The 13,222-nt window shown below is 48.0% G+C and overlaps 1 long non-coding RNA gene across 1 annotated transcript; it reads left to right on the forward strand.

Moving 5' to 3' along the window:
* The first annotated feature begins 2,448 nt into the window (after positions 1-2,448).
* On the forward strand, positions 2,449-12,537 carry LOC134947983 (uncharacterized). The gene is made up of 2 exons (XR_010182896.1): positions 2,449-2,612; positions 11,387-12,537. It is a non-coding gene; the product is annotated as an uncharacterized LOC134947983 (long non-coding RNA).
* The last annotated feature ends 685 nt before the right edge of the window (positions 12,538-13,222 follow it).

The raw sequence follows: 13,222 nt of genomic DNA on the forward strand, positions 1-13,222 counted from the left end.
CTCCTTCTGTCACCCGCTGCCTATCTGTCACCTGCTGCCTCCTCTAGTCACCTGCTGCTGCCTCCTCCTGTCACTTGCTGCTTCTCCCTGTCACCCATTGCCTCTCTTTCACCCTGTGCATCTTTATCAACCTATACCTGTCCTTGTCACCCTCTGCCACCCCGTCACCCTCTACAACTCCCCTTGAGGTAGAAGAGTGGGGGCCCAAAGCATAATTTTGTACCAGGGCCCACAACCCCCAACTTCCCCCACTGCTTGCAATGCCTTATTATCCTTTTATGGCTACCATTCTACTGAAGTGCACTTGGAAGTATACAACATCTGTCTAAGACTGCTTAGACCCCACATCCTATAACATACATAACCAAGAGAAGACTCTCTCTTCATCTCTCTCTAAATAGCAACTTTTTTAAAAAACTAAAGTTTTATTGTGTAGATTATTGTAACTCCCTAGAAAATTCAGAATAGTTAGACAATATCCACAAACATATCACTGTAATCAGTAACATAATACTCTCTGAACTTCTCTGTGTAGTATCTCTATTAGCACACTTCAAATCTATTAAAGGAAAATGTTCCAGTGCAGTCATTATGGAGAATTGTATGGTAGCCATGGTTATTATCGGAGAACGTGTAATAAATTTCTTAGAATGACACTGAACACTCATTATTCATTATTAGGATTAAAGACTATAAGGTATAGAAGTGCTTGTTAGGGATGGTTCTCCCACCGTGCAGACTCCGTGGACTTTGTAGAAATAATGAACCCTGATCAGACATGGCTTAGAAACACAACAGGTGCTTGTATGGGGTGATCTTAGAATCATAGGATATATTGCCTTCAAGAATTAGGTGTCATTAAACACCCTACAGATGATGTCAGACAATTAGGTGGGGTCCCGTGGTGTATAGATCACTGTATGGGAACAGGCCTGTGCAATCCACACAAGTACTTGAGATAAGGAGACCAGGGTGTGTGTGTGTGGGGGGGGGGGTTGCCGACAAGGAGAGGGGGGAGGAGAGGTTGCACACCCTGCTTCCTACCGGAACATTGTATAATCACATTGGGTCTGATTCTGAGTAGGAAACAGTCACTGAATTACTATCTGCTGCGACTTTACATGCGACAACTGTTGCACCGTTGAGCAATGCTCCAGCCATGCTCTAGGTGCAGATTCTACATCTGAGTATGGCTTCCAAGTGTGTACGCACACACGTCAGTGACACGCATGTGACACTCCCATAATATGCCCAGTAGGCAGACCGTCTCCATGCATCTCAATAGTCACCTGCCAGTATATGCCGAGGAACGTCCAATACATTTTCAATACAGTCAACTACATCTGTCATTGACTCAGAATCGGTGGCAATAGCGCTGCACAGACAGTGACGTGGGACAATGCACTATAGGGGTAACTCAGACTTGGTCGTAGATGTGCTAAATCTAGCACACCTAAGATCACTTTCACAGACATGTGGGGGGACGCCCAGCACAGGGCTAGTCCACCCTGCATGTCTGGCTCTACACCCCCCACCCCCGCCCCCCCAGCGCAGCTCCTGCGTTCTGTTAGGGAGATATCCGTCACTCTCTGGGTCGCAGCGGCTGCCTGTGATGTCACGCAGCCACCGTGGCCTGCCCCCTGCACGGTCCGGGCACTCCTGCATTGCCTGGATCACACCCCCAAAACGGTGGCCCAACGCCGCTGGCCCGCCCCTTCCCACCCAGCGAACGCCTATGCCTGTCAATCAGGCAGAGGCAATCGCTGGGATGAGATGCTGATCGCATCTCTGGCATGCGCCGGCACACTGCGGCACCCGCGCATGCGCAGTTCAGACCTGATCGCCCGCTGTGCGAAAACGCACAGCAGCGATCAGGTATGAATTATCCCCTATACCACACTGGGGGACTTTTACATCTCCATCTTCCATATTGTACCGCTATAACAAGACCATCTTGACATATTTGCACACCGGGCAGATGCCCAGGGCCTCACGATTCTAGGGCCCATTGAGCAGGGGTAGGCTGGGCCAGAGTGCATAGGCGTCCAGGAAGCCCTGATTGTGAATAACACCCGAGCGGCCAGGCAGCATTTGCAAGCATTCTCTACTACCTGTCTCCAGCCTGCAACCAGACAGTGAATGGCTGCCTGCAGAGCCAGATTAACAATGGGGCGGGTGGAGCTGCAGCTCCAGGCCCTCCCATGACAATAGGCCCAGACCTAGCAGCAGACTGGCCCGGGTGCCCGGACTGGTATGCGGCCAGTTAAGAGGTATTTGATGCGGACGGATGGTGCTTCATTCATTTGCAGCTCAGCTGCAGCTACAGTACATTCCGTGCATATACACTACTGCTGTGCAGGAGCAGGCAACCTGTATTAGCTGGCAATGCACCCGACAGTCACCAGGAGGCGCTGTACAGATTTTTTTAAATTATACGTTGAACATGAAAGTAAAAAGTAAACTGGGCGCCCGCACACTTCTGCCATGATCCGCGCCGGCTCCTGTCACCCGCCCACTCTAATTCCGGCAGCATCTTTGGCTGAGGGGGTGGTCTGGCCTGCAGCATCTAAGGACACTGCTCCTATTACCCCTGCATATGGAACAAGGCAAAGGTAAGCAGCTTCCCTCCCCTTTTCTATTTTTTTCCCTTTCTGTGCCAACCCCTCTGCCCTTTTCCAGCATGTGCTATACCCTCTGCATCTTTCCTGACTATGCTGCTAGCCCCCAGCCCTTTTCCTGCCAATGCCAGCCTCTCTATTTTCCTGCCAATGCCATCCTCTCTATTTTCCTGCCAATGCCAGCCTCTCTATTTTCCTGCCAATGCCATCCTCTCTATTTTCCTGCCCATGCCAGCCTCTCTATTTTCCTGCCCATGCCAGCCTCTCTATTTTCTTGCCTATGCCAGCCTCTCTATTTTCCTGCCCATGCCAGCCTCTCTATTTTACTGTTTATGCCAGCCTCTCTATTTTCCTGCCCATGACAGCCTCTCTATTTTCCTGCCAATACCAGCCTCTCTATTTTCCTGCCCATGCCATCCTCTCTATTTTCCTGCCCATGCCAGCCTCTCTATTTTCCTGCCCATGCCAGCCTCTCTATTTTCCTGCCCATGCCAGCCTCTCTATTTTACTGTTTATGCCAGCCTCTCTATTTTACTGTTTATGCAAGCCTCTCTAGTTTCCTGCCCATGCCAGCCTCCTTGCCCTTTTCCTACCTATGCCAGTCCCACTGCCCATTTTTGTGCACATGCCAGCTTCTCTGGCCTTAGTATGTTCAGACTCCATGCCCTTCTATTTGCATCCATATCTCTACCCATCCTTGTATGTGCCATCCTGTTCTGTCTGTACCAGCCATTTTGAATGTATCCAGTCTGCGCTGCTAGCCTCTATGCTGGTCCCCTTCTGCACCAGCCTCTCTCTGCCCCTCCCTATCTCTGCCCACCTTTCTACCCTTCTACTCTCTATGCCAGCCTCTGCCAATCCTTGTATGTGCCAGCAGTTCTGCTGTTCTTGTGTCTGTGCCAGCTTTTCTGTTCTTTTTTTATTGTGCCATACTTTACGTATGCTCTTCTCATGTCTGTGGCAGCCATTCTGCTCCTCTCCTATCTGTACCTGCCACTCTGCCCATCCCGTCTGTGCCAGCCTCTCTGCAATTCACTTTATCTATTTATCTATTTGGGGGTTGTGAGATTAAGGGGGTAATTCAGACCTGATCGCAGCAGCAAATTTGTTAGCAGTTGGGCAAAACCATGGGCCTATTCTAATTCAGACCTGATCGCTGCACAGCGGCCCATTTTGGGGGGCGCAGTTCGGGCAACGCAGGCGTGCTCAGACCATTGGAGGGGGGGGGGGCATGGTGGCTGCGTTGCCCGAACCGTGCCCCCTAAACAGCTGCGCTGGCAGGGAGCTACTCCTAAAGTACAAAAGCATCGCCACTGTGTGATGATTTTGTACTTGTGCGGGGGGGGGGGGGGGCTGACATGCGGGGCAGACTAGCCCTGTACTGGGTGTCCCCCCCGCATGTCTGTGTGACTGATCATAGATGTGCTAAATTTGGCACATCTACGATCAGGTCTGAATTAGGCCTCTTGTGCACTGCAGGTGGGGCAGATATAACATGTGCAGAGAGAGTTAGACGTGTGGGGGTTATATTGTTTCTGTGCAGGGTAAATACTGGCTTCTTTATTTTTACACTGCAATTTAGATTTCAGTTTGAACACACCCCACCCAAATCTAACTCTCTCTGCACATGTTACATCTGCCACACCTGCAGTACACATGGGTGGTCATTCCGAGTTGATCGCTAGCTGCATTTGTTCGCTGTGCAGCGATGAGGCAAAAAAAAACGGCACTTCTGCGCATGCGTATGTGGTGCAATACGCATGCATGAACTACTATTACAACGAACGATGTAGTTTCACACAGGGTCTAGCGAAGCTATTCAATCGCACTGGTGTCCGCAGAGTGATTGACATGAAGTGGCGTTTCTGGGTGTCAACTGACCGTTTTCAGGGAGTGTTCGGAAAAACACAGGCGTGGCAGGAAAAACGCAGGCGTGGCTGGGCGAACGCAGGGCGTGTTTGTGACGTCAAAACAGGAACTGAACAGTCTGAAGTGATCGCAAGCGCTGAGTAGGTATTGAGCTACTCTAAAACTGCACAAAAAAACTTTGTAGCCGCTCTGCGATCCTTTCGTTCGCACTTCTGCTAAGCTAAAATACACTCCCAGTAGGCGGCGGCATAGCGTTTGCACGGCTGCAAAAACAGCTAGCGAGCGAACAACTCGGAATGACCACCATGGTTTTGCCCATCTGCTAACAAATTTGCTGCTGCGATCAACTTGGAATTACCCCCAGAGTCCAGTAAAATAGGGTGTGTTAGGACACACTTAGTGGTGTATGTTTCTTTAGAAGATACTGGCAGTCAGATTAGGACAACTAGAATGTGCTGTTTCCTTAGATCACATTATTAGATGTAAATAAGCTGTAATGCATTATGCTAATAACCTACAACTGTGGTGACAATTTATTACATTATATGGATCTGATTCATGTTTGTAAGCAAAGTAAAAAAGTAAGTAACTGAGCAAAACCATGTGCATTGCAAGGGGGCAGAGGTAACATGTGCAGAGAGAGTTAGACTTGGGTGGGGTGTGATCAAACTGAAATCTAAATTTCAGTGTAAAAATAAAGCTGTCTAACATTTGTGGGCTAGATGCAAAAGCAGCCAGCATTTACCCTGCAAAGAAACAATATAAATGTATTTGCTCCACTTCCATGGCAACATGGTTAGTTCCAGACACAAAGGGTGCCATTCCGACCTGGTCGCACGCAGGCTATTTTTAGCACTGCTGCGACCAGGTAATCGCTGCCTACAGGGGAGGGGGTAAGCGCCCTGCAGGGGTGCGATCCGCTGTGCAGAGAGCTGCACAAGCAAAAAGTTTGTGCAGCCCCTGCACAGCTCAGGATTTACTCACCCGCTGCGATGATCCGGCCTGGAGCTGACGTCAGGATCCCTCCCTGCAAACGGCCGGGCACGCCTGCGTTTTCGTAGACATTGAAGGTGAGCGGTGCGGTACTCTGTGTACTGAAGGTGAGCGGTACGGTACTCTGTGTACTGAAGGTGAGCGGTACGGTACTCTGTGTACTGAAGGTGAGCGGTACGGTACTCTGTGTACTGAAGGTGAGCGGTACGGTACTCTGTGTACTGGAGGTGAGCGGTACGGTACTCTGTGTACTGGAGGTGAGCGGTACGGTACTCTGTACTGGAGGTGAGCGGTACGGTACTCTGTGTACTGAAGGTGAGCGGTACGGTACTCTGTGTACTGGAGGTGAGCTGTACGGTACTCTGTGTACTGGAGGTGAGCGGTACGGTACTCTGTGTACTGGAGGTGAGCGGTACGGTACTCTGTACTGCAGGTGAGCGGTACGGTACTCTGTGTACTGAAGGTGAGCGGTACGGTACTCTGTGCACTGAAGGTGAGCGGTACGGTACTCTGTGCACTGAAGGTGAGCGGTACGGTACTCTGTGCACTGAAGGTGAGCGGCACGGTACTCTGTGTACTGAAGGTGAGCGGTACGGTACTCTGTGTACTGAAGGTGAGCTGTACGGTACTCTGTGTACTGAAGGTGGGCGGTACTTCTGTGTACTGAAGGTGAGCGGTACGGTACTCTGTGTACTGGAGGTGAGCGGTACGGTACTATGTGTACTGGAGATGAGCGGTACGGTACTCTGTGTACTGGAGGTGAGTGGTACGGTACTCTGTGTACTGAAGGTGAGTGGTACGGTACTCTGTGTGCTGGAGGTGAGCGGTACGGTACTCTGTGTACTGGAGGTGAGCGGTACGGTACTCTGTGTACTGGAGGTGAGCGGTACGGTACTCTGTGTACTGGAGGTGAGCGGTACGGTACTCTGTGTACTGAAGGTGAGTGGTACGGTACTCTGTGTGCTGGAGGTGAGCGGTACGGTACTCTGTGTACTGGAGGTGAGCGGTACGGTACTCTGTGTACTGAAGGTGAGCGGTACGGTACTCTGTGTACTGGAGGTGAGCGGTACGGTACTCTGTGTACTGGAGGTGAGCGGTACGGTACTCTGTGTACTGGAGGTGAGCGGTACGGTACGGGGAGAATTAGCAGGCATTCTGGCAGTAAAATTATTACTTTTGTTTGCATATTGTAATATGCCCCCTGGCCACGGCATCTATATGAAGGCAGCAGGAGTCACCTGAGTCACATCCCTCCCTAGCAGACCTGCTGGAGCCACACACTGCAGGATAGAGTTTGGGAGATCCGTGGACAGGCCCCTGTAAGTGAGACTATGAGAAGTACAGGGTATCTCTATTTGGTGACTAAGGGGTATATTTACTAAAGCTTCTAAAAATGAAAAGTGGTGATATTGCGGATAGCAACCAATAAGATTCTGTCTATCATTTTCTAAGAGGCAATAGAGAAATGATAGACAGAATCTGATTGATTGCAAAAAGCAACATCACCACTTTTCATTTTTAGAAGCTTTAGTAAATTTACACCTAGGAGTCATTACTACGATTGGACTGGTCCGGTATCGTTCCTGTGTTGAAATTGAAGCCTCCATGGACTGTGCTTTATTTGTGGATCTGTAAAATGCAGGAGAACATTGAGATAATCTCCTGTCAAGTTTTTAGCGGAGTATAGAGCGGGGCATAGGGAAATGTAGGGGGGGGGGGGGGGTCCAGTTGCCTGGAAACCCCCTCTTCCCCACAGCCTGGCCAGTATCTGAATCTATATCTGGACACCCTACCCCACCCGCGACACCCCCGCACCAGCCCCTCCACCACCCGCAGCGCCTCCAGACCCCATCCCCATCCGTGCCATCCCCGCCCCTCCCCCACCCGCGGCGCCTCTGGACCCCCTACCCCACCTGCGGCACCCCCGCACTCGCCCCTTCCCTTACCCGCGGCATCCCCGCCCCTTCCACACCCGCAGAACCTCCAGGAACCCCTCCCCCATCTGCAACAGCCCCGCACCTGCCCCTCCTCCACCGGCATCTCCGCCCCTTCAACACCCGCAGCACCTCTGGACCCCCTCCCCCATCTGTGGCCCCCATTCACCCTTCCCATTGCAAGGGGCTACGCCTCCTCCACCATCATTTGCCCATTCGTTGTGGAATGGTAATACTACATATAATACAAATATTGAATGCCAGAAAGGCGTGAAGGGGTTAAGGGGGCGTAGCCCCTTGCGACAGTGTGAAGAGTGCCCGTAGGGCGCAATGTATCACCTAGTTACACATAATAGGTAAAAATAATAACTACAAACTCAGTATACCTTATTAAGACAAATGTGCTTCTGTTGGAGCCTGATATAATTCAATTAGGTGAAGAAAACACTTAATAAATATTAAGCTAGGCACTATGAATTTAGCACAGCCTCCGCACACCACAATATGGGAGAATCACGGTTTCATCTCACAGATCCGATAAATATGTTTCCTTGTTTATACAAAATATTCATTTATCAGCCAAATGAAGGATACAGTAAATATATGACAAATAACCAGGCAACAATACAAACCAATTAATCACACCTACTGTATGCTGCCCTGGATCTGTAAACCCCACGAAACTGCTCTAAACGCCGCAAATAGTTATTTACTACAGGTATTGGGTGATGACAAAATGACCTTTAACCTTTCACTAAAGGCGTACATGGTCTACACGCAGTTGCTAATTTTTTCCCGGAAACCTGAATGCTGATTTGGGGCGTATCTGTAATCAGTGCCACCAGAAATAACATTTGCCGATAAGAGTGATATTGCTGGGTCAGTGTGTCATAAACTATGCAGACTGGACAGTATCTTATAATTAAATGCCCCTGTTGAAGACCATCATTTATTAATAATGTCCAACTTATAATAATGTCCTGTGTTGTAGTAACATTATAATGATGTCCTGTGTTGTAGTAATGTTCTATAGTGGGACCAAAATATATAAAAAGGCAAGAATAATAATTAATAATAATAATAATAATAATTTTATTTATATAGCGCTCTTTCTCCAATAGGACTCAAGTCGCTTATAAATTTCATTGATCCAAACCAGGACTGCTGAGTTTAATACATAGTGCCTTATTTAATTTAAAAAAGTGCAGTGTCACAAAAGTGATGTTATCTGATTGGCTGTTGTAAATTATGAATATTTATAATTTATTTATATACAGCACCAGCATTCTCCATTCTCCATAAACGAATACACCCCTCCACCTTGTCTCAGACCTCCAAATGTCTCTCTTCCATCTCCTCATGGATGTCCCAAAACTTTCTTAAACCTACTTTTTTAAAGTCAACATGTCTAAGACTCAACTTAATGGTTCCTTCCTCATGAATCCCTCTTCTTTCCCACTCTCCCCGACAGTTGCCAACATGTCCTCTATCCTGCTCCCTGCATCTGCTGCCTGAGAGTAATCCTCAACTTCTTCCCTCTCCTTCACACCCCAAATGAATGCTATTTCCTACTCCCATCCTTTCCAGTGCAGAAACATGTCTATAATATGACTCTTCTTCACATATGAGGCTACCAAATCATGACCCTGTCATCTCCCACCTGGACTACTTCAACCTCATCATTTCTCTTGGATACAGATTCTATGGGGGGATTTCAATACGTTGCACGGATTAGTGAGATAAAAAAAACTTGCTTACCTTGCTCACGATTTTGGATTACCACAGATATGCGTGCTCCCAATACCCACGGTATCCAAATAAAAAGAAGTGGTTGCGGGAGACCACTGAAGGGAGACCACTGCGGGAGACCACTGCAGGAGACCACTGAAGAAGCAGTGTCCTCTCTCTTACCTGCTTGAGCTATCGCATCTGCTCCACCCCTACTCCCTGTTGGCGCCCGCCGCCCACTTGTACTCACCTGGAGCAATTTTAAGATGCATAGGAGCAATTTTAATATTTCCTGGGGGATGGGGCTGACCACACCTCCCTGAAATGGCAGTGCCAGGGCCGTAACTACGTGTGTGCCAGGTGTGCCTGGCACACAGCGCAGTTGCCCTGAGGGCGCACGGCCAGCGGCATGTAATGAGTCAAATTGACTCATCACATGCTGCCTCTGCTGTGTGCGCCGTGCGCCGCCGCGCTGTGGAGGAGAGGGCAGCGCCGGGCAGCGGAGAAGGAGGAGGAGGGAGGGGGACTGGAGCCGCAGCAGCACTTTGTCATTGGTAGTAAGCGCCGCTGCAGCAGTCCCCTCTCCTTCCGTATATGCTGCCCGGCGCCGCTGTGAATGCTGGGATGCGGTTCCTCCATCCCAGCATTCATAGCGGCGCCGGGCAGCCTATACGGTAGGAGAGGGGACTGCTGCAGCGGCGCTTACTACCAATGACATAGCGCTGCTGCGGCTCCAGTCCCCCTCCCTCTTCCTCCTTGTCTGATGCCTGCACCGAGGGAGAAGCCAGCACGAGGAGCCTGTCAGCGGGGAGATGGTAAGTATCTCTCCCTCTCTCTCTCTCTCTCTCTCAGGGGTACACCGTCTGCCGTAATGTGTAAAAAGGGGGACTGGGTGCTGCAATGTGTAAAAAGGGGGACACCGTCTGCCGTAATGTGTAAAAAGTGGGACTGGCTGCAGCAATGTGTAAAAAGGGGGACGCTGGCTGCTGCAATGTGTATAAAGGGGGACACCATCTGCCGTAATGTGTAAAAAGGGGGACTGTCTGCCGCAATGTGTAAAAAGGGGGACGCTGGCTGCTGCAATGTGTATAAAGGGGGACACCATCTGCCGTAATGTGTAAAAACGGGGACGCTGTCTGCTGTATTGTGTAAAAAGGGGACGCTGTCTGCCGTAATGTGTAAAAAGGGGGACGCTGTCTGCTGTACTGTGCAAAAAGGGGGATACTGTCTGCCGTAATGTGTAAAAAGGGGACGCTGTCTGCCGTAATGTGTAAAAAGGGGGACGCTGTCTGCTGTAATGTGTAAAAAAAGGGGACGCTGTCTGCCATAATGTGTAAAAAAGGGGGATGCTGTCTGCTGTAATGTGTAAAAAAGGGGACACTGTCTGCCGTAATGTGTAAAAAAGGGGGACGCTGTCTGCCGTAATGTGTAAAAAAAAGGGGACGCTGTCTGCCGTAATGTGTAAAAAAGGGGACTGTCTGCCGTAATGTGTAAAAAAGGGGACTGTCTGCCGTAATGTGTAAAAAGGGGGACTGTCTGCTGTAATGTATAAAAGGGGCTCTACCTGGTGTAGTGGTGCTACTATGCAGCGTAATTTGAATAATGGAGACTACTTTGCACCGTAGTATGAATTGCTATTATTTTGTGGCCACGCCCCTTCCCCATGAAGCCATGCCCTATATATTTTTTGTGCGCCTACGGCGCGCACTGCCCCTATCTTGCATGGGGGGGGCGCCAATGTCGTTTCTTGCACACAGCGCTGAAATGCCTAGTTACGGCACTGGGCAGTGCCACCCTCCCCAGTACCTAGCCCCAGAATGCCTTTGAGCATCCCTGCACTTACACAAACTCACTCACACACACACACACACACACACACACACACACACAACATACTTATCACTGCGGCAGAGGACCGGCTCCCAACGCTGTAAAAAGAAGACCCACTTTGGAAGGTGTGTAATTGCTTACTAATTAAGCTAATCAGAAAATTCCAATTGCTTAATTAGTCCTCGGGGGGGTTGTTATAACCGGGGGCCCAGAGCAAGTTATCTGGGGATGCGTGAAAAAAGACGCAGTGATTTCACCACATCCCATTTTCTGTTTTCTAATTGAATACTGGGAAAAAAAACTTGCACCATGTTTTTTTTTAATTATTATTATTTCTCCTGCCTGCATTTGAATTCCCCCTTGTGACGTTTACAGATGACTACACAAGGATGACATATGTGTACTTCATTATAGATAAATCTGAAGTGGCAAAACAGAATGCAGAATACAAGAGGCTTAAAGAAAATCAAGACTCAAGTCCCTGAGATCTGTAGGTGGTGGAGAATATCTCAACAGTCAGTTAGAACAATTCTTACAAAAATATAGAATAGAGCATCAAGTGACCATTGCCCATACTCCTGAGCAAAACCATGTCTGTGATCAAGCAAATTGTACACTAGTGGAGACAGCAAGCAAGATGCATGCTATAGGGTACAGGTCTAGACCAGCTGTTTAGGGTAGAAGCAGTGTCCATAGCTGTTTATCCCAAGATCTCTTCTCCTACAGTTGCCTTAAAGGACATATCACCAATTGAATTATTGTTAAAGAGAAAGTTCAGTGTAAAGCATTTCAAAGTTTTTAGAAGTATTGCCTTTGTCCATACTGTAGACCAAAAGAAAGACGCAAGCTGGATTAAAAATAAGCAAGTGAAGTATAGATGTTACCTTCAAAGAAATTATACAAGTCTAAGAAAAGTTGGAAGCTGCTATGCAGATACAGTATGTCTCACTGGACATGCCAGCAGCTGAAGATATATTTGAATCAGAGACTATCAGCATGGAAGTTCAAACATGGACGAGCTCTTCAACAAGATCAAATATTAGCAAACCACCTCAGTGGTATGATGAAGAATTTGCAAACATTGCAGTCAGTGAGCATCAAGATTTCCAGAAACCAAAATTGAAGTTTGATTGGTGTGAATGGAAATCCAAGATAGGCAAAGAGACTGCGCAATGTTTTAAAAAAAAAAATATATAAAAATCATCAAAAATTGGGATTGTGACAGCAGTCCAAATTTCAAAAATGTTGTTTTGGCTCATACTTTTGGTAAAATAACTTTTACCAATGTATTTTCCAACTGAAACAATGGAGTATTTTGGCACAGGAAAGTGGTGAGAGATGAGCACAGCACGCTACAAGGTGGACATCCCGGCGCAAAGATGGTGGAAGAAGGGGAAATGTGATGTTCTATCCTTTATATTTCCCTTGCTAAATAAACCTTTTAGTCTTTTACAGTTTTTTTAAGCATGCAATGTTAGAGAATATATTAGATCAGATGCATACAAAATTATATTGTGTTAAGTTAAAATAATTTTATGTTGTGTAGAAAAAAAACATTTACAATAGTTCTAGTCTGATCACTATCTTTATTTTGATCATATATTGTTTAATATTGGGCAAATAGGTGAAGGATGTACAGTAGAATGGGATTACAGGAAACTGAGTGAGAAGAATGGAGTTACAGGAAACTAAGTGAGCAAAATGGGGCTACAGGAAACTGAGTGAGAAGAATGGGGTTACAGGAAACTGAGTGAGTAGAATGGGGTTACAGGAAACTGAGTGAGCAGATTGGGGTTATGGGAAACTGAGTGAGCAGAATGGGGTTACAGGAAACTGAGTGAGCAGAATGGGGTTACAGGAAACTGAGTGAGTACAATGGGGTTACGGAAAACTCAATGAGCAGATTGGGGTTACGGGAAGCTGAGTGTGTACAATGGGGTTACGGGAAACTGAGTGAGTACAATGGGGTTACGGTAACTGAGTGAGTAGAATGGGGTTACGGGAAACTGAGTGAGTACAATGGGGTTACGGGAAACTGAGTGAGTACAATGGGGTTACGGGAAACTGAGTGAGTACAATGGGGTTACGGGAAACTGAGTGAGTAGAAAGGGGTTACGGGAAACTGAGTGAGAAGAATGGGGTTATTGGAAACTGAGTGAGTAGAATGGGGATATGGGAAACTGAGTGAGCAAAATGGGGCTACAGGAAACTGAGTGAGAAGAATGGGGTTACAGGAAACTGAGTGAGTAG

The sequence above is a fragment of the Pseudophryne corroboree genome, chromosome 8 (assembly GCF_028390025.1).
Source record: "Pseudophryne corroboree isolate aPseCor3 chromosome 8, aPseCor3.hap2, whole genome shotgun sequence".
NCBI lineage: Eukaryota > Metazoa > Chordata > Amphibia > Anura > Myobatrachidae > Pseudophryne > Pseudophryne corroboree.